Source organism: Xenopus laevis, chromosome 1L, assembly GCF_017654675.1.
Source record: "Xenopus laevis strain J_2021 chromosome 1L, Xenopus_laevis_v10.1, whole genome shotgun sequence".
Classification (NCBI taxonomy): domain Eukaryota; kingdom Metazoa; phylum Chordata; class Amphibia; order Anura; family Pipidae; genus Xenopus; species Xenopus laevis.
In genome coordinates, this window is record NC_054371.1 from 214,030,617 (window position 1) to 214,052,217 (window position 21,601).

The 21,601-nt window shown below is 40.2% G+C and overlaps 1 protein-coding gene across 4 annotated transcripts in view; it reads left to right on the forward strand.

The window, feature by feature from the left end:
• Nucleotides 1-21,601, forward strand: part of dab2.L (Dab, mitogen-responsive phosphoprotein, homolog 2 L homeolog) — an 83,084-nt gene that overhangs the window by 4,236 nt on the left and 57,247 nt on the right. Inside the window, exon 1 of one of the 4 annotated variants that reach the window (XM_041574306.1) lies at nucleotides 20,532-20,607. The exons of 2 other annotated variants lie outside the window; for them this stretch is intronic. The gene's annotated coding sequence lies outside the window, so the exon portion shown is untranslated. 4 annotated transcript variants of the gene reach the window in all.

Sequence of the window (21,601 nt, forward strand, 5' to 3'; positions counted from 1 at the left end):
TTTATATCAGGATAACCTTTAAAAGGCCTGAAATAAATGGCTTTCTGTTTCATAGCCAAGCCAAATGGCGTAAAACGCTAGTAAAATATCACTGTAAATAAAGGTTGTAAGTCAAGTTGCTGCTCGCACCCTGCTAAGCAAATACTCACTTTAATAAGAATCAGATTCAGGGCAGCGCAGAATTCTGTTATGTTTAGCCCCGTGATACAGTTACCTGGCTGCAGTTGCTATAGGGAAGGCAACCCAAAGGGACACTGACTGTTAGTTTTGTTTTAAATTTAGGGAAAATGGCTTATTATTGGGACCAGCCAATGGTAGTAGTTGTCCCAATAAATAAATGCACTAACCCCCATATGCACACCTCCCAACATTTTGGAAATAAAAAGAGGGACAAAAAAGTTGATTTATTTGACCACGCCCATTTTTCTGACCACACCCCCTAATTACCATGTTCATTTTACAAGATTTGGCAGGTTATGAAAGTTTGAACATATTTCTGTTTTTTTTTTCAGTCATTACAGTTTTGCTAATGAAGGTGAATTGCCCTTTAAGCTGTGAGTCTAACTTCTCCCAAGGGACCTGTTATCTTATGTTGTTAAAATTAACAATATTGTCCTGATTTTGACAGCTTAGCCTGCAGTCCCGGAATTGTTAGTGAAATGTCTTGAGTTTCTCTTTGATCTCCTGCACTGAACAGCCAGAAAAAGATACAAAGTTTCTGAGCTTTTGGCAGAGAGCTCAGAATACTCAGCACATGCATTTAGATACTTTTGTAACTATTTAAGATAAGCAGGTCTCTTGGGAGAACTAAGATACACAGCTTAAAGGGCAATTCGAAATCTCGAAATTGTTACAAAAGTATCTTATCTGCAGCTGTGGCTGTTCTGGGTTCTATGCCAAAAGCCAATTAAGTTAGAAACTTTGTTTCTTTTTCTGGCTGTTCAATGCAGAGAAAAACGGGACTTTTCAGTACAAACGAGGGACTGCGGGTTGAGCTGTCAAAATCGGGACTGTCCCTCTGAAAACGGGACAGTTGGGAGGTATGCCATATGTAATAAAAGGCACCCCATTAGGGCTCAGGAACAATAACCAACAACAACCAATAAGATATTTGCTTTTAAACAGGTAACCAGTAAATTCTTCCTGCTAATTGGTTGCTAGGGGTTATTGCTCCTGAGCAAACTTATCTAAAAAAAATTACATATAAAGCAGGGGTGAAAAACTGGACGTATCATTTAGTACTATAGGGGAGGCATTAAGTCAGGGCTCCATTGTGACCTGCCGGTGTTTCCTAACTGAATACTGCGCTAGTAAAGGGAATAAATCGGCTCAAATATGTGCCTAAACCACTCCCACCCATGAATACAGGGCTGACACTCTGTTTTGGGCACTGCCACCTGTGTAAGATGTATATAGTATAGTGTAACTATCTATGCGTACGGTATATCTATAACATACCTCCCAACCGTCCTCCCAACCAACCTCCCGCTTTTCATGGGTCAGTCCTGATTTTGACAGCTTAGCCTGCAGTCCCGGAATTGTTCATGAAATGTCTTGAGTTTCTCTTTGATCTCCTGCACTGAACAGCCAGAAAAAGATACAAAGTTTCTGAGGCTTTTGGCAGAGAGCTCAGAATACTCAGCACATGCATTTAGATACATTTGTAACTATTTAAGATAAGGAGGTCTCTTGGGAGAACTAAGATACACAGCTTAAAGGGCAATTCACCTTCATTTGCAAAACTGTAAATCACATGAAAAATTGTCCTAAAACTCTCAGAAATGTGTTCAAACTTTCCATAACCTGCCAAATTATGTAAAATGGATGCGGTATTTAGGGGACGTGGCCACAAAATGGCAGATCTTTTTGTCGCTCTTTCTATTTTTCAAATGGTGAGAGGTATGATATAACTGCAAATATGAGGAAAGAGTCTGTATCTCTGCAAGCTTTTTGTCTGATTTAGAGTGTTTCATATTCTTGTTTTTGCAATGTTTTTCTTCATTTTATGTGTTTTATTACAAAACCACCCTCAGATCCAGGGGTGCTCGGCCAATGAGGCGAGTTGAGGCTGTCGCCTCAGGCGGCAGTGCCCCACTAGGTACCAGGGGCAGCAAAAATGCTGCTCCTGGTACTTTAAGAGCAAATTTTCGGGGGAGGGGGGGCAGCAGCAACTGCTGCTGCCTCAGGCACTGGAGGGACCAGGATCGCCCCTGCTCAGATCTGGCTGGTGCCATGCAATCAATCTGCTCTGTAGCCTATACAAGAGAAGGAAAGCTACCAAAGACGTTTATTGCCAACAGATTAACCACAATAGTGCAAGATATACCACTATATTTATTATGCAGAATGCTTTACCATACCTGAGTAAACAGCTCTAGAAGCTCTCTGTTTGTTTAGGATAGGAGCTGCCATATTAGCTTAGTGTGACATCACTTCCTGCCTGAGTCTCTCCCTGCTCACTCATAGCTCTGGGCTCAGATTACAGCAGGGAGGGGAGGAAGGAGGGGGGAAAAGGGAGAGAGGAGCAAACTGAGCATGCTCAAGCCCTAGCCCTGGAGGTTTATGCTGAAAACAGTAAGTCTGATACAGAAGCTTTTTGTATAAGAAATCTTTTTATGCGCTGTGTATTACAGGGAAGAAGTGGCACCTAGGGAAGACTATTAGGCTAATGGCCTTGACGGGTGTTTTAACAGGAAGTCATGCACTAGATCTGTCCAATCACTGGATCACATGGGGAGTAGAAGCAAACCTGTAAACTGCAGACCGTATCTATGCACTGTTGTGATCCTTGGCCGTCCAATTTCATCATATACTGTAAGAGTTAACACATCAGCTGCTTTTTCTTAGGTTTTATCAAATAACAATGCTACAGAAGTCAGAATGTAGAATATTTAATTCAGTAGCACAGTGAATATCCCAAATTTATTTGTGACCCCTGTTAAATTTCACCTTGACTCTCCTGGGGGTTTTCAAGCCACAGGCTGACAGATGAACGCTGATGTGACAGTTTCTGTTCTCGTTAGCAGTCGGCTAATGTTTGACTCATCAATGAAGGACATCAACTGTTCTGAACAGACCTCGGCCCATCTGTGCGTGTTTCTTTCAGCTTTTACTACTTCGTACAACGTTGGCTCTTCCTCCCTTGTTGGCTAATTCCGTAAAATTCAGAGAGAAAAAAAATGTAAGGTTTAGATGTACGTGAATCTGATGTCATGTTACATAGATCAACAGAAAAATGTGTATTCAGCTGCTCTGGAACAGCACAAGACTGAGCCGGGGAACATTTATGTCTGTTCTGCATTAAATTTGGGGGGTCTGACCACTTCACCTCCATCCACCGAAGTGTGCCAGGTCTTTGGTTTTCTGAGACCTGACTCACTCCTGGCTGTCATATTACAGTGAGAAGTGCTCAATGGCTGGAATGTGCATGTGATCTAGTGATTCTTCCATGAATCTGCATTTTATTTAGGGAAAGTAAAGTACTGACTGATACCGATATATTTTATGAAAGATAGGAAGTGTTCTGATGTTTTTTTTTATACATAAACCCTCCATTCTCTTCCTTATATCCTTGCAATATGTTTGTGTTCCAGCCCTTAGCATGACGGGCCAGAAATGGTTGCCAAGCCCAAGCCCTGTATTGGATGCATTTATGCTCCAGCTTATTATGCCCATTGCCCACAGCAACTGCAACTAGACAGAAGCCTAAAGAAAAAGCTACCGGCTTATCAGAGAATCTCCTTAAAGGAGAAGGAAAGTCGTTCACACTTACCTGAAACCCCGGGCTTGTGCTCCTATCAGCAGAAAACTGTACCAGCCTGGGGTTATTCCAAAAGCACCACGGAGCGAACCTTTTCCAGTTCTTCTTTCTTCAAATTTCCCAGGGCAGACGCAAGCACAGTAGAATGAAATAGGCAACTTTTTAGTTAAAAAGTTTAGTATGCGCAGGTGCAAGAAGAAGACGGAAGAGGATTGCTCCGTGGTGCTCGTTGGAATAACCCCGGGCCGGTGCAGTTTTCTGCTGATAGGAGCACCAGCCTGGGGTTTCAGGTAAGTCAATACAATCACTTGGGTGTGCCTAAAATTTGCCACCCCTAAGTGCACCAAGCCTTCCTTCTCCTTTAAGAAACCAGGCCCAAATGGGCCTCAGATCAATTACCATGAGCCCTTTTATTTACATCATAACCTTTACTGGCCGGGGAAGTTTTACTCCGCCATACATCCCCAGCAGTGTCGGACTGGGATGCCAGGGGCCCACCAGAAAACCTTAGGCTGAGGGCCACCTTTCCAATCAACTATACCTCCTTTCCTCACTCAACCTCTTTATTCTCCTAGTTTCTTTTCTCTACATACTATACTCTATTCTTTCATTATTATTCTCATAAAGAAATAGGGAATGACCATGTAACAGGCCAAATGGTTAGAAGCAAGAGACCCCTGGGCCCACCGGGAGCCAGTCCAACACTGATCCCCAGCACCACCCTGGGCAAATGCATGCACAGTACAGGTATGCACCCATTTCTGCACTGTACATGCGTCCAGCTTTAAAGGAACAGTAACATCAAAAAGTAAAAATTGTTTTTAAGTAATGAATTAATAATGTAGTGTTGCCCTGCACAGGTAAAACTGGTGTGTTTGCTTCAGAAACATTATTATATTTTATATAAACAAGCGGCTGTGTAGCCATGGGGGGCAGCCATACAAGCACAAGACAAATATTAGTTAACAGATAAATTATGTAGAATTGCTTGTATACTTCAGAGCTTATCTGTTATTGGCTGTGTAACCTGTGCCTTTTCTCCTTTTACAGCTTTGAATGGCTGCCCCATGGCTACACAACAGCTGGTTTATATAAACTATAGTAGTGATTCTGAAGCAAACACACCCGTTTTACCAGTTCAGCACAACAGTACATTATATTTGCATTACTTTAAAACACTTCCTCTGGATCAACTGGCAGTTAGTTTAAAGGTTGAACTTGATGGACGTGTGTCTTTTTTCAACCTAACTATGTTACTTTGATTTGTTGGTGTTACTGTTCCTTTAATAGGGGCAGGGGATGCGGGCTACACTGCATAAATTCACGGCAAGGTTCTCACATGTAAGTCCCCTGAGCCAATGAATTTGTTGAAAAAGAGGAACCTGGCCCAGGTAGGAGGTAAGCTACTAGACTCACTGGAGGAGGGGGATACCTAACAACTTGGACCTGTGGATTTTGGGCCGACCCACACATCCCTAATGCATACACATAAACATATCTAGCAGTAGCCTCCTGTTTCTAGTTTTTTTATTACGTGTCTCATCTTTATCTCATCTTTCAGGCTCCCAAATTAAGGTGGCCATAGACGTAACAGTTACGATCTTTCTTGGTAGAGCTGAAGCACCAGATATACAGATAGAAACAATAGATTTCTACCTGTATCTGACGAGTCCAGCCCGATCGACGAGCCGACCGATATCCAAGTCTTCTGCCGGCTCTTTTCCCACCATACATGCACTGAATATCGTATGAAAATTTGTTTCGTACGATATGATCTGTGCGTCTATGGCCACCTTTACCCATCCGTTTGGGTGTTGCTAAGGGACCTGGCCGGGGTCAACGGAGAAACCAGCACCACCAACGCAGTGAGAGGAAAGGCGAGTGTGCGGTAGGAACATATATTACAGCACCTTTACCCATCTACCAGACTCCCATTGCCATGATCAACCTCTAGACATTTTAGGGGCCTGAAAAACAATTTGATGTTAGGCCCAGTAATGTCTATTTATGCCACTGGCCAATTCCATGTATAATATCTTTGGCCTGTGTGCGGTAGGAAATTCATTGGTGTTTCTGTTCCTTTAAGCGTGAATGAATATTCTCCTTGCAGTGCATTTTTCAGTATGCTCATGGAAAAAAGGGCAAACCAGGTTGTTTTTTGTTTTTAGATGAAGGTTTATAAATCTTTTTGCCACTTGACGTTGTGGGTGACAGCACTTCCTGTAACTGCTTACACAGCTGCAAACTGTCTGCACAGCTCAGTACTAAATGCCAGTTACAGGAGGGCCCGTGGTCTAACTGCCAAACCATCACGAGCCTGGCACCTAATTACCTATTTACTGCTCTGAACCATTTGTAACATACATATATTTCTTACAGTAAGAGGAACCATTGATCTCGGTGTCATAGGCGTTGAATGTAGTAAATATATGCCTTGTGGTTAACAAAAGCGTGAAAGGGCCATTGCATCAGCACTAGTGAAGGGTGAATCTGTCCCGTTTCCCTGAAAAAATTGCGAAACGGAGTAAAAATTAGCGAAATGGCGAAAAATTTGCTAAATGCATGAGTGTGAGGGATTTTTATACACGCGTCTATTATGTCCAAATGAATTAAAGTCAATGGGCGTCCGAATAATTTTGATGTGCGTCAATTTTTTTGCGTGCAACAATTTTGTGGGCGGCGAAACTCGGAAATTCGACGCGAAACCGGGCCTGCCGAATAAATTCGCCCATCACTAATCAGTAGAATTAGTTCAGATGCAAATAGCGTCTCCGTGGTTCCCTCAGTGGAATTGGAAAAAGCTTATTTCTATGAGCTGACAACCATGGCAGTGGGTCGCTGTCTACAGATAACACTTTAAAGCCGAAACATTCTATTGTTTTAGTTCAGTTGTAGAGTCTTAAAGGAGAACTAAACCCCACAAAGAAATATGGCTACAAATGTCATATTTTATATACTGAACTTATTGCACGAGGCTAAAGTTTCAGCTTGTCAATAGCAGCAATGATCCAGGACTTCAAACTTGTCACAGGGGGTCACCATCTTGGAAAGTGTCTGTGACACTCACATGCTCAGTGGGCTCTGAGCAGCTGTTGAGAAGCTAAGCTTAGGGCTCGTCACTAATTATCCAGCAGAAAATGAGGTTGGTCTGTAATATAAGCTGATGCTACAGGGCTGATTATTAAATTCTGATGCTAATTGCACTGGTTTCTGTGCTGCCATGTAGTAATTATCTGTATTAATTACTAATCAGCCTTATATTGTGACATTTCTATTCTATGTGTACTGTATATTGTGAGTGGGTCCCTAAGCTCAGTAAGTGACAGCAGCACAGAGCATGTGCAGTGAATCAGCAGAAAAGAAGATGGGGAGCTACTGGGGCATCTTTGGAGACACAGATCTTTACTACTAAAGGGCTGTGGTTGCCTTGGGCTGGTACAGAAGCACAAAACATAATGTAAAACATTTCTAGCTACTTCTTTAGTTAAGCTTTAAGATCAGCTCATTCATGCTTTGACTCCTATCCTTCCCAAATAGCTAGTAAATTGGTTTATTGAATTTATGTGTTGATTTCCTGTTGTGGGGCTCTTGAATTTAAGGGGAAGTTCATCTTTCAATTACACTTATAGTATAATGTTAACAGGGATATTCTCTGATGTTTTTCAATGTCTTTATGATGTTTTTTGAATTATTTAGCTTTTTGCTGAGCAGCTATGTAATTTGGCATTTTATCTGCTATCTGGTGGTTTACGATAGCAACCAGGTATTGGTTTAAGAGAGAATTTAAGATGAATTGGAGAGGGCCTGAATAGAAAGATAAGTACAGGTATGGGATTTATTATGCGGAAACCAGAAAACTCAGAATTATGGAACTATTGTCTCCCATAGACTCCATTTTATCCAAATAATCCAAATTTTGAAAAATGATTTCCTTTTTTCCCTGTAATAAACAAACAGTAGCTTGTACTTGACCCAACTAAGATATAATTAATCCTTATTGGAAGCAAAACCAGCCGATTGGGTTTATTTAATATTTACATGTTTTTCTAGTAGACTTAAGGTACGAAGATCCAAATTACAGAAAGATACATTTTCTGAAAAAAACCCAGGTCCCGAGTATTCTGGATAACAGGTCCCATACCGGTAATAGAAAGTAATAATAAGAATACAATTGTGGTCTCAAAGGGGAACAGGTGTTTGGTTTTGGGAGGGTCAATGACCCCCTAACAACCATAAAGCATTTTAAATTGCAGGCTGGAAAAAGGCAAAAATAATTCAGAAACAATAAAAAAAAAAAAAGTATTAATAACTAAGATACCATATTATTCCTGGGACTGGTTTCTCGATACAATTTAGCATTTTATAGTACAATTTCAATAGCATGCTTTTTGCCTTTTTAACTGATAATGCCAGATGGAAATGTGTTAAATGTTCTCCACGTTCTTTCTCACAAGTTTGCAGCAAAGAGAGAGTTCTTACAGCCTCCAGATATGTGACTGCGCCTGGAGCCTGGTGGGCAGGGTTGGTGTTCCATCTTTAAAGGACAAGTAAACCTTAAAAATAAGTGAATGTAAAATTGCTGAAAATTGATGATTTTGCAATGTACATTCATTATTTTTTTTTTCTTTTAATTCCAAGATATTAAAGGATACATGTACTGTTAACATGAATGAATTTTGTTACAACAGCGCCACCTGCTGGTCATTTTCCCACCAGTCTGACCACCAAGTAGTCAAGGAAGTTGTCAGGAGAAAGAAAGAGGCTGCTCTGATGTTCTTCTGCTTAGGAAAGATTTGAGAGGTTTTTTTTTAATAAGCAGAAGAACATCAGAGCAGCGTTTTGATTTCTCCTAAAAACTTTCTTGACTGGTGGTCAGACTGGTGGGAAAATGACCAGCAGGTGGCGCTGTTGAAACAAAATCCATTCATATCAACAGTACATGTATCCTTTAATATCTTGGAATTAAAAAAATAAATAAAGAATGTACATTGCAAAAGTGCTTAGAATAGCGCCCTCATTCATTTTGAATTCATTTATTTTTAAGGTTTACTTATCCTTTAAGGAAATCACATGGGCATTGCTGCTGGCTGTTTAGTTCATGCACAATGCACCACCCTCACCAAAAGGGCCAGAATTGACTTCACTGCATCGTTTCTCTCAAGAGTCATAAAAGCAAAGAAGGCCTGGACTGCCAGAGGCAAGTCAACCACCCTTGTCATCACTGTTGAGCGCAAATCCCACTGTTCTCTCATCCAGGTGCTTCAGCTGCAGCTACAGAAAGCTGAATTAGGGGAAGTCAGGCAGAAGGGATATGTGATTAACTCCCCTCAACCGTTGCCATAGGCATGTGACTCATCTACCTACCCCTAGTTCTAGACCTGTTCCCCCCCAATTTAACCTCCCATAATCTGGTCACCTGTAGTTACAATGCCCTCACCCAATGTGAGAATCCTGTGTCCTGTGCTTAGAAGCAGCCGAAAGACGGAGCACAATCTGGGTGATTCAGTGACGTGGCCAGATGGATCCAGGTTGGGGTCTCTATATGCAAATAGTGTTGGATGTGTGAAGTATGAATCATATAGTGAGGCTGTTCCTGCTGAAGTTGGCTTGTTTAAAACAGCAGATTTGACTATTCTGGTGCTCTGATTGGTTGTTGTTGTTGTGGAATAACTAGAGGAAGCAGACTCTGCAGTAATGGGGGGGGCGTCTGGGAACAGAGGGGCTGCGGGGTCTGCTTGTTCTAATAATTCCCCTCTACCCAAACCATGCTCTTACCAAATCTTGTGACAATGGCCTGTGAGTCGGCAGTTGCGAGTTAGTGGGCAAGTGGCAGGAGGACTGGCGGAGTGGCTGCCAGTGTCAGACTCAGAAGCCCATACAGAAGTAGGTATTGACCATGAAACAGGCCAAATAGTTAGAAGCAGGAGAGCCCCACTGACACTTGGGCCCACTGGGAGTTTTCGTGGTATGCCGGTGGGCCAGTCTGACACTGGTGGCTGCTGTGTGTCCGAGCCCCTTTAAAGATTGTTTTACAGGGGCCCGTTGTACAGTTGTTTTGCCGCTGGCTGTTGCTTTAACCCTTCGGACATTGTTGTCCACTGACAATTTTGGAATTGAATTTGCACACACACACACAAATTTAGCTATTGTTGGCAGGTAAGTGATACGTTCTCAAAAGGAATCTGACAGTTCTTTAGTTCATTAAAACAGGTTTGGTTTTACAAAGAGTACAACATGGTTTTATTTTTTATCACTTTATCCCACTTCCCCTCACTCTCCTGAGTTCCAAAAATAATACATTTACTTCTAGCTGGATGGTATTTGCTCTGCCTACAGCTATTGGCTTTAAGTAGTTTTCTTAACCTTGTTCTTAGCTAAATAGTGAGGAAACCATACTTTACAAGAAGTTATCTCCCAGCTGAACCCTTTTCCATAAGTGACTCATGTTTCTAACCCCAAAAAAAAGACTAACCATAAAGAGGATGGGCTAAAGGGGCATTGTCTTGTGTACTGAGCATATACTGAGCACATGGCCAAAAATATCGACAACAGTGGGATATTGAGCCATCAAAGGGAAGTGTGGCCAGTTAGTTTCAATCAAACGGTCCAATACAGTGGTGTAACCTTAGAGTTATGGACTCTGGTGCACAATTAGCACCAGGGCTCCATCTTTGCACCAGGTTTACCCATGAAAGAAACGTAGAGTTGAATGTCATTCCATCAGTGATTTGGGCTTTTCCACAAGCCCCAAAAGGCTCTCCTGGTTGTTACTCCACTGGTCTCATGAGATGTGACCCATATATTTTAAGCTATAGAGAAAATATATAGGGCCCATTATAATGAAGCCACAAGCTTGTTCTGTGGCTTGTTCTGTGGAGGCCCTTGAGGTGGTATCCTCAGTGGGACTTATACACCCCAGTCCAATGCTGAGGGTAAGCAGGAGCGATCCTGGCCCCTCTGCTGTCCCTCCTCTGAACGCTCACCTTTTTGAACAGGAATGGGTCGAGGGGGTCCATTATGTCGACAGAGGGTCCCAGGAGGGTCCAGGATGCTAACATCTGAAAAACAAAAATGCTGCTCTTAAAGTTACCAGGATCAGCCTGAGGCTCAGGATACGGTGGTAATTCCTCCCACTACAAGTTGCATCAATAGTCACCACGGACTTACAAACAAACTGCACTCTGCATTTGTGGATGTAAATGACCCTTTATATCTGGAAATGAAAGAGTCTCTCCTAGATAGGTTTTAGTTTACCTTTTAAAATATAAACATCAACAGCATTTATAAAATAAACAGCATTTCCGAGAGTGTCGAATTTGATTAAGCGCCGCACGGCGAGATTATTATGCCCTCCCTTTCCAGAACCTTCCAAATGCAACATCAGGTTTGTTTCCAAGTATCAAGCCTGCCAAGAACAAAGACTGATTTAATGGTCAGTGCAGTTAACACACCCAAGGAAGGTTATAAACACAATCTTGTATGTTGGAAGCAACTCAAAATAGAAAAATTTGGGCAAAGAATTTCCTCTGGAATTTAATGCAAAGAGAACTTTTATCTGAAAAATTGCACTATTTATTCAGACCAAGCTTGGGGGAAAAGTTTGTTATAATTAAATGAGGCCTCTGTTGTTCCAGGTATTAATTATTGCAGTTTTCTGGCCTTGCATGACCTTATGGACTACCTTTATTTAAGCGCAATGAAAACCCAAGACAAACGTCTTGGAAAAAGTAATCGTTTCTAAGACAAGATGGCTACATGTCAGTAATTTAGTCTGCTTTCATCCAAGCATTCTACTTATTTTAGGGAAACCAGCTTTTTTATGATGTTGGAAGTAACATTTAGGAAAAGGGGCGGGGAATGGTCCAGAAGATATCTTTTTTGGTGCCTTGCTTTAAAACTAGTTGGAGGAAGAGTTGGGGAACATCTGTTAGGAGATCCATAAAATGAGAAGATAATAGAAGAACCTGCTTTTTTCAACAAATGAAAAGAATTCCAGTCTGCCCCTTGCAGATAAAAAGTTGATGTTTTTGTCTTTGCCTTTGATCTCCCATGACCTTAAGACCATTTTCAGTGTCAAAAACAACTTATGATAATTGTGCTTTCTATGGAAAATGATAGAGGATATTAAGATTCTTGTGTAAGGTCCATGACCATGCCAACAACACAATTGCCTCCTTGGTGACGTCTAATATTCTTACTAAGGTTTGCAGCATTTCTTAGCTTTACTAATTAAACATAAAGCTGGATCTAGGATATTTTAGGCATGAGTCTGTGGTGAGGCAATGTTACAGTGTAGGTTGAGGTTGAGATTAGTGAATTACAAAGGTCTAGTTGACATGGGAATCAAAATTGAGTTTCAACAAAAATAGAAGAACGTGTCACAATTCGGCTGTCTTCCCAATACTCCTTGCTTTGAGCACAGATAAATCTAGTACCAGTTGTGATTTACAGGGCTGCCATGCTCTGATACAGGGGTCCCCAACCTTTTTTACCCATGAGCCACATTCAAAAATAAAAAGAGTTTGGGAGCAACACAGGCTAGCAAAAGGTTCCTGGGGTGCAAAATAAGGGCTGTGATTGGCTATTTGGTGGCCCCTATGTGGACTGGCAGCCTACAAGAGACTCTATATAGCAGTATACCTGGTTTTTATGCAACCAAAACTTGCCTCCAAGCCAGGAATTCCAAACTAGGCACCTGGTTTGTGGCCAAAATAGACTTGTAGACTTGTAGAATAAGGGTGGTGTTTGTGATCAACCCCAGTTAGATGTTCTGAATATTTCTGGATCTGTAGACAATCTATAACAGCGGGACAATTACTTCAAATGTTCTTTTTTTTGTAGTCTTGTGATGAGCAAAGAGGGTCCCCAAATATCTAGTGGACTCCAAAGAGGAACATTAAAAAAAAAGTCTGTTGAGTTTGTGTGATCTTGTAGTTTCAGAACTATGTAAAGAATGTTTAAAGCTCAGACTATTTAATTTTTTTCATTGTCGCTGCATCCCTGTAAGTTTGTCAGAAAAATATCAGCACGACTACCGGTATAATGTTCCCTGAAATATTCTAAAAATGTAAACATGCCTTTCAGAAAGGGGATAAATCAATGGCGTCATTACTTCTCCCAGTAAGGGTTTACGTTATGAAATGCGTTCCACGGATTCTGTGCATGATGTATAGGGCAGGAGCCACATGTGTAAGAATGTCTCCTTTGTACAAGTGAATCCAACATCCAAGAACTCCAGTGTCCGGCTCTGTGCATTGGTTGACCTATAGCGGAAAAGGCAGAATATGTTACCACTTTGGGGTTATTTGCTCAATTCTTTATTATGACTTTAGAAATTAGATTCTGCACTGTTTGGAGTGAAAAGGCCAGTGTTTTGTCTCTGCTAGCCAACACTGGCTCTCTTTTTTAAAATATAAGAGCAAGGGAAGGTTGTTAGTTCTATAGGTCTTTATATCTGATTGTAATAAAGGTTGTGTCCCTTTATACTTCCTGAAAGAGATGATGTGTTGGGGGGGGGGGATATCTGCTTTGGATGAAGGTACCATAGAAAGACATTCATGTTCATCTGTGGTTTTTATTAACATTTGCCTGTCGACGTTGGATAAATGGGAAGCAAAGGCTTCTCATGAAGTTTTGGACTCCATAAAGTAAGCCACTTGGCAATAGATATGTATTGCAGGAATGGGATCCGTTATCCGGAAAACCGTTATCCAGAAATTTCCGAATTACAGGGTGGCTATCTCCCATAAACTGCATTTTATCCATATAATCGAGATTTTTTAAATCAATTTCCTTTTTCTTTGTTATAATAAAACAGTAGCTTGTACTTGATCCCAACTAAGATATAATTAATCCTTATTGGAAGCAAAACCAGCCTATTGGGTTTATTTAATGTTTACATGATTTTCTAGTAGACTTAAAGGAGAAACAAAGCACTTACTCCCCTACCCCCACATAGAACCCCCTCCCTCCTCCCCCTTGCCTAGATGCCCCCCTGGACAAACGCCCCTAACTTTACTTACTCCTCGTGCAGATTCAGGGATCGGAGTTCTCGGCAGCCATTTTCTGGGCCTTCGGTAATCTGAGAATGAGACCGGCGGAGCAGCGCATGCAAAGTTGGAGCAATTTCCCAGTTCGCGACAACTGCGCATGCGCCGAAATTGATGGAAATTGCCGAAAGAAGACATGAAGAACCGGAAGATGGCTGCCGTGAACTCTGATCCCTGAATCTGCATCGAGGGGTAAGTAAAAAGTTAGGGGCATTTGCCTGGGGTAGCAGCTAGGCTGGGGGGAGGGGGGTCTATGTGGGGTAGGGTTTTTTTAATAAGGGGTTTGTTTCTCCTTTAAGGCGTGAAGATCCAAATAACAGAAACATCCATTATCCGGGAAACCCCACCTCCTGAGCATTCTGGATAACAGGTCCCATACCTGTATTTCTTTTCCACTGTATATTATCCTATTCACCAATCCTCATGAAATCAGTATGGTCAGCGGCCCCACTTTCTAGTGTTTACAGTGGGAACCAATCAGAAATGAGTACACTTGGCACCTAAGGGTGATATCACTGCTAGGTGCCATGTTCATTTTTCAGATTGGCTCCTACTGGAAAGAGTAAAGAACACAACCTTCAACTGTGCTAATTTCAAGAGAATTGGAGCCGAGGGAACAAGCTTTTATCTACTAAACAGTAAAGAAATAACAAGGTATGGGATGTGTGACCCTTTATCCAGAGATCTCCAAATTAGGGGAAGCCCATCTCCCATGGACTCAATTGTAATCAAATAATTCAGTTTTTTAAAAACATATCTCTCTTTTCTCTGTGATAATAAAACAATTCCATGTACTTGATCCCAACTAAGATGTAATTAATTCTTATTGGAGGCAAAACAATCCTATTGGGTTTTTTTTAATGTTTAAATTATTTAGTAGACTTAAAGGGATACTGTCATGGGGAAAAAAACATTTTTTCAAAATGAATCAGTTAATAGTGCTGCTCCAGCAGAATTCTGCAGGGAAATCCATTTCTCAAAAGAGCAAACAGATTTTTTTATATTCCATTTTGAAATCTGACATGGGGCTAGACATTTTGTCAGTTTCCCAGCTGCCCCTGGTCATGTGACTTGTGCCTGCACTTTAGGAGAGAAATACTTTCTGGCAGGCTGCTGTTTTTCCTTCTCAATGTAACTGAATGTGTCTCAGTGAGACATGGGTTTTTACTATTGAGTGTTGTTCTTAGATCTACCAGGCAGCTGTTATCTTGTGTTAGGGAGCTGTTATCTGGTTACCTTCACATTGTTCTTTTGTTTGGCTGCTGGGGGGGGGAAGGGAGGGGGTGATATCACTCCAACTTGCAGTACAGTAAAGAGTGATTGAAGTTTATCAGAGCACAAGTCACATGACTTGGGGCAGCTGGGAAACTGACAATATGTCTAGCCCCATGTCAGAATTCAAAATTGAATATAAAAAAATCTGTTTGCTCTTTTGAGAAATGGATTTCCGTGCAGAATTCTGCTGGAGCAGCACTATTAACTGATTCATTTTGAAAAAAAAAATTTTCCCCATGACAGTATCCCTTTAAGGTATGGGGACTCAAATTAGAGAAAGATCCATTATCCAAAAAACCACAGGCCCCGGGCATTTGGAATGTACAAGTACAGTGTTCTGCATCCACAAGATATAAGAAATGTAAACCCTAGTGTAGATTTTTTAACTGTGGGCTTTTAGAAGACCCAAGGACCACTGGATTATCTAAATACAATGCAGCTGAGCTTGCTGTCTATATTGGCCACCACACACCCCCTATGTCTCATGAGCATCCTAGGCCACTTCAATGGTTCTCCCTGGTCATACCAAATTCCTGTCACATCTCAGTCCGTGGTTAGTTAAGCTTCATCTGCTTCATGGTCCACAACTTCCAATTCCCCCACCTTGGAAGAGTCGGAGAGAAGGTAAAACTTTCATGAAACAGTAATAAATGTCTTGTCTTGTAATGAGTAATACATTTTTTAGGAGGCCAAGCAAGTCTGGACAGGGCAATCTGGACCCAAGCCATGTAATGATTCTGTAGTGTAGGCATATAGTCATGGAAAAACTTGTGGCAAATGAAAGAATATATACAAAATCCAAAAATGACTCTATGGTCATGCTGTATAAAAGGTATATTTATTGAAACATCTTTAAAAAAAACAATTAAATTACCCCACAAATGCGAGAATATGTCAAATAAATACATACTTTATACAAAGCCTAAATTCGTACATATATAGGGTAAAAAAATGCATTATATGTAAGAAGTGGACATAGATTTCCTATACCAGCAGTGTAAGATCTTTTCATTTTAGTCGATGATCAGGTATTTTTCTGCCATGGTAAAAACTCAATGGGGTCGATTTACTAACATTCAAATTTCTGTCTAGTTTTTTTCACAAATTGAATTTTTTTCTCTAAAGCTTTGTGGGGTTTTTTTTATCTCTAAAAATGGGAAATTTATAAAGTATAAAATCCATGAAAAACTCAAATATAAAACTTTGGCAAGTAAAAGCAGCCGTGGTCCTATAGAAGTCAATGGGAGCTGCACCAGTCCTATTGGACCTTTTTGTAGCCATTCAAACTTTTAGAGGTTTTCTTATTTTTTTTCTCTAGTAATTGTCCAAAAACCTTGAATTTTTAGAGGTTTTTCAAGGTTTTCATATTTTTTTAATATTTGGCTTTTTTTAATAAATGACATGGCATTTGTGGTTTTGGAGAACATGAGTTTATTCGTGGTTTCAAAAACCTTTTAAACCACTAAAATGAGGCTGTTAATAAATGGGCCTCTATGTGTGCCATAAGCCTAAGCGGGAAACTGGTTCCTGATCAGCCTCAGAACTCAGTGGGTGAGCTTAGCTTACATAGTGCTCTATGAGAATGGAAGATGGAAAAAATTCTTCTCTCCCTTCCCTGAATTCCTACTATTCCTGCTGCTGCTATGATCCAGGGCTCACTTATGGGGTCTGCCTAACATTTAGGGGATTATTTATTAAAGTCTAAATTCTAAAAAATGTGAGGGTTTTTTTTACTATAAAATCCAAATTTTTTGTGAAAAAATAAAATAAAATCATACCTCCCAACTGTCCCGTTTTTAGAGGGACAGTCCCTCTTTTGACAGCTCAACCTGCAGTCCCTCATTTGTACTGGAAAGTCCTGCTTTTCTCTGCACTGAACAGGCAGAAAAAGAAAGAACGTTTCTAACTTAATCGGCTTTTGGCAGAGAGCCCAGAACAGCCACAACAGAAGATAAGATACATTTGTAACAATTCAAATGTATCTAGATAAGCAAGTAATTGTAACAATATAAGATAACAGGTCCCTTGGGAAAAGTTAGACTCACAGCTTAAAGGGCAATTCACCTTCATTAGCAAAACTGTAATAATGGAAAAAAAAACACAGAAACATCTTCAAACTTTCATAACCTGCCAAATTTTGTAAAATGAACATGGTAATTAGGGGGTGTGGCCACAAAAATGGGCATGGTCAAAAAAAAATTGCCATGCTACGCGGCAACTTTTTTGTCCCTCTTATTATACCCTGTGGATGCAAAAAGTCTGAATTCGAAAATCCGCCATCTCAGACCTGCCGAGGTTGTATATAATCAATGGCAGAGGTCCCTATCCTATTTTAAAGTATCTTTTCGGGAAAAACCTTTAGAAAAAAATGGTACTATTTGGGTTTTCGCTCGATTTTATTGAGTTTTCCTCCAATCTGATTAAATAGTGCTTTTTTTAATAATAATTAAGGTCAAATACTGGATTCTAGTTTGGACTGACTTTTTTTATTTTAAAAAATCGAAAAAAATCGTATTTTGTTAAATAACCCCCTAATTCTCTTCATATGTTCTTATATAATTCAGGAGGCATGCTCATGTTGTACACCACATGTCATTAAAGCACCAATAGGTAATAGAAATGCATAAAAACTAAACTTAATTAAATGTAAATATCAATTTCTAAAAATACATGTATGGGATCCGTTATCCAGAAACCTGTTATCCAGAAAGATCCAATTTACAGAAAGGCTCCCATAGACTCCATTTTACCAAAATAATCAAAATTTTTAAAAAGTATTTCCTTTTTGTCTGTAATAATAAAACAGTCGCTTGTACTTGATCCCAACTAAGATATAATTAATCCTTATTGGAAGCAAAACCAGCCTATTGGGTTTATTTAATGTTAAAAAGATTTTCTAGTAGTATGAAGATCCAAATTATGGAAAGATCCATTATTCTGAAAACCCCAGGTCCAGGGCATTCTGGATAACAGGTCCCATACTTACAGGTAGAGGCCTATTTATCAACATTCTCATTTTAGCGGCTTTGGAGGTTTTTGAAACCACAAATAAACTCACTTTCTCTAAAACCACCAATGTCATGAAATGTACTCAAAGATCTGAAATTAAAAAGTACAAACTAAAAAAAAAAAAAAAAACACTGAACGATGCACTAAAAAATCGAAAATCCTCAAAAACATCTAAAAAGTTAAGTTTTTCTGAAAATTCCTAGAGACAAAAAAAAATCAGAAAACTCGACAACTTTTACCTGGTGAATTTCTAGATTATCATTTCTCGTGGTTTTTACACTTGCGTTTTTAGCGTTTTTAGTAAATATAGAAAAACCATATATTTTTTAGAGATTTGTGAAAAAAAAAATAGAAAATTGACTGTTAGTAAATAGGCCCCATTGTCAGCACATGAGAGATGAGCAAGATTTAAGGTTTCTGTATGTATGTTTCTGCCCATTTAGGCACTGCAGTGTGAATGACAGAATTTGCTTGTGTGACTGACATATTTCAGCATTGTGTTTTTAAAACAGGATCTGTTGTGTCCCGTTTATATGGCCATCTTTCCTCGCTGTCTGCCAGCTTTATTATCTTTATTTGGAGCACTTAGTGGAATAAATAAATAAATACCGCAGTGGCTTAAAGAACTAAATATCCCGTGGGCGACTGCAGTGGGTGCCATTGTTTTACTGTTTGCTTAAAAGGAAAATATTTGTACAGCATTCCTTTTTATTACCCTATAAATAGCCAGTAAAATATATTTACACAGGGGGTTCTATAGACAGAGCTTTATTTATGCGGGAAGTGTTGCAAGGATATTAGAATCCACAGAGGACTTTCATACCTATAAAAAAGGCTTAAGGCCACATTCCGTTATACATTTCAGGGAATGCTGAGTGACTACCACTCACCGGCTACAGAGCAAGGGATAATGTACCCCCTACTATAAATTATTAGGATATTAGAAGTAAATGATAAGGATATTAGAAGTCACTGAGGGGTTGTTCTGTGACCATATAAAGGCACAAGGCTGCAGGCTGAGTTATACAGGGAACTCTGAGTATCACTCATGTATTATAAGGGATAATATACCCCCTACTGTAAATAATAAGGATATTAGAGTCACTGAGGGGTTGTTCTGTGACCATATAAAGGCACAAGGCTGCAGGCTGAGTTATACAGGGAACTCTGAGTATCACTCATGTATTATAAGGGATAATAAACCCCAGACTGTAAATGATAAGGATATTAGAAGTCACTGAGGGGTTCTGTGACCATATAAAGGCACAAGGCTGCAGGCTGTTATACAGGGAACTCTGAGTATCACTCATGTATTATAAGGGATAATGTACCCCCTACTGTAAATGATAAGGATATTAGAAGTCACTGAGGGGTTCTGTGACCATATAAAGGCACAAGGCTGCAGGCTGAGTTATACAGGGAACTCTGAGTATCACTCATGTATTATAAGTGATAATGTACCCCCTACTGTAAATGATAAGGATATTAGAAGTCACTGAGGGGTTCTGTGACCATATAAAGGCACAAGGCTGCAGGCTGAGTTATACAGGGAACTCTGAGTATCACTCATGTATTATAAGTGATAATGTATCCCCTACTGTAAATGATAAGGATATTAGAAGTCACTGAGGAGTTCTGTGACCATATAAAGGCACAAGGCTGCAGGTTGAGTTATACAGGGGACTCTGAGTATCACTCATTTATTATAAGGGATAATGTACCCCCTACTGTAAATGATAAGGATATTAGAAGTCACTGAGGGGTTCTGTGACCATATAAAGGCACAAGGCTGCAGGCTGAGTTATACAGGGAACTCTAAGTATCACTCATGTATTATAAGTGATAATGTACCCCCTACTGTAAATGATAAGGATATTAGAAGTCACTGAGGGGTTCTGTGACCATATAAAGGCACAAGGCTGCAGGTTGAGTTGTACAGGGAACTGTGAGTATCACTCATGTATTAAAAGGGATTTTGGTGATGTCAGGAAACGAGCGGATCTCTCCCTGAAATGCCCTCATTGAGGTGGACTATATCGGGCTGTTCCGATCGTGGGCCCTAGGGCCCAATAATCGGATCAGAATGGAGCCTATACTGGCGGTCGGATCGCAGGACCGCATCAACGAACAGTTGTGATCGGGAACGCCCGTCGGATGGCCCCACACACGGGCCAATAAGTGGCAGCTGCTATAATAATCAATGCTGTTATAGATGACACAATTTTGGGGAAATTGCCGTGTTGTAGAGAAAAAAAAATGTTGATATATGTCAGATTTTTGCAATGTGCACATTGTACTGAGTTCACCCATGAACTGTTTCTGCTATCCGACACCTTTCTGGGAATGGAATCTATTCATTCATCTGCAATGGTTTTTCATTAAACAGCTGTTATTTCTGTACAAACTAACATATTAACTAACTTGCCTGTAACCTTTACCCACGTAAATACCTTTGCTCAGTCAGAGATGCGTCTGTTGCTGAGGGTCGGCATATACTGCGAGGCTTCCACTAAGGTAAAGCATCTGAAATCAGAGGAAATGTTATATTAATATATTAGACCTTATGGCACTTTGCACTGTTTGTATATTAGAGATGTTGCTGCAGCTCACCGTTGTATTGGATTTAAAGGGGTTGTTCACCTTTGAGTTAACTTTCAGTATGATGTAGAGAGGGATATTCTGAGACAATTTGCAACTGGTTTTCATTTTTTATTATTTGTGTATTTTGAGTTATTTCGCTTTTTATTCCGCGGCTCTCCAAAGGTGGCCAAAGACGTAGAGATCTGCTTGTTTGGCGATGCCGTCCAATGAGCAGATCTCTCTCTGATATGCCTACTTTGAAGTGGGTGATATCGAGTTGATCCGATCGTGGTCCCTAGGGCCCAACGATCGGATCATAATGGATACAATACGGGCTGTCGGATCACAGGACCACATAGACACAGAGATGCGGCCGCAATCTATTTTTTAACCTGCCCGATCCTGATCTGCCCGACTTTTGACCAGATATCGATCGGGGAAGCCCGTCGGATGGCCCCACATATGGACCAATATCGGACCGTGTATGGGGGCCTTATGTTAGCAATTTTTTGCTAGGATCCAAATTTCCATAGCAACCATGCATTGGTTTGAATAAAAGACTGCAATGTGAATAGGAGAGGCCTGAATAGAAAGATGAGTAATAAAAAGTAGCAATAACAATAGATTTGTAGCCTTACAGAGCGTTTGTTTTTAGATGGGGTCAGTGACCCCCATTTGAAAGTTGGAAATAGTCTAATGAAGAAGGAAAATAATTCAAAAACTATAAAAAAAGAAAAAAATGAAGGTCAGTTGAAAAGTTGCTTATAATTAGCCATTCTGTGACATACAGTTGTGATGGCTGATTCAGTTAATGACTATAAGAGGGGCTTGGATGATTTCTTGGACAGACATAATATCAAAGGCTATTGTGATACTAAGCTCTATAGTAAGTATAGATATGGGTATATAGAATTTAATTAAAAGTAGG